This window comes from Frankliniella occidentalis, unplaced genomic scaffold (genome assembly GCF_000697945.3).
Source record: "Frankliniella occidentalis isolate FOCC.00 unplaced genomic scaffold, Focc_3.1 Scaffold1148, whole genome shotgun sequence".
Taxonomy (NCBI): Eukaryota; Metazoa; Arthropoda; class Insecta; order Thysanoptera; family Thripidae; genus Frankliniella; species Frankliniella occidentalis.
In genome coordinates, this window is record NW_026268254.1 from 46,815 (window position 1) to 47,113 (window position 299).

Sequence of the window (299 nt, forward strand, 5' to 3'; positions counted from 1 at the left end):
CCCCTCCCTCCTTCCCGCCCCGTCCGACACGCTCTTGACCGTGAAACGCGGTGGCTGGACCGGCAGCCTCGTTAGTGTTTGTCCCGCTTGCCCTCAATGCCCCCTGACACTCGTGCAATGATGAAGAGCTAATCGAAACTTTCCATTTTTGTTATGGGGCCGCCCGCTCCCGCCGCCGCCGCCGCCGCTCCCGCCTCTCCCCACCCGAGTCATACGTTACGAGGCGCGTTGGTCGCGCCGGTCTCGGGCCTTTGGGAGCGAGGTGCCACAAGCCACCTGGACCACCTGCGCTTCTGGGG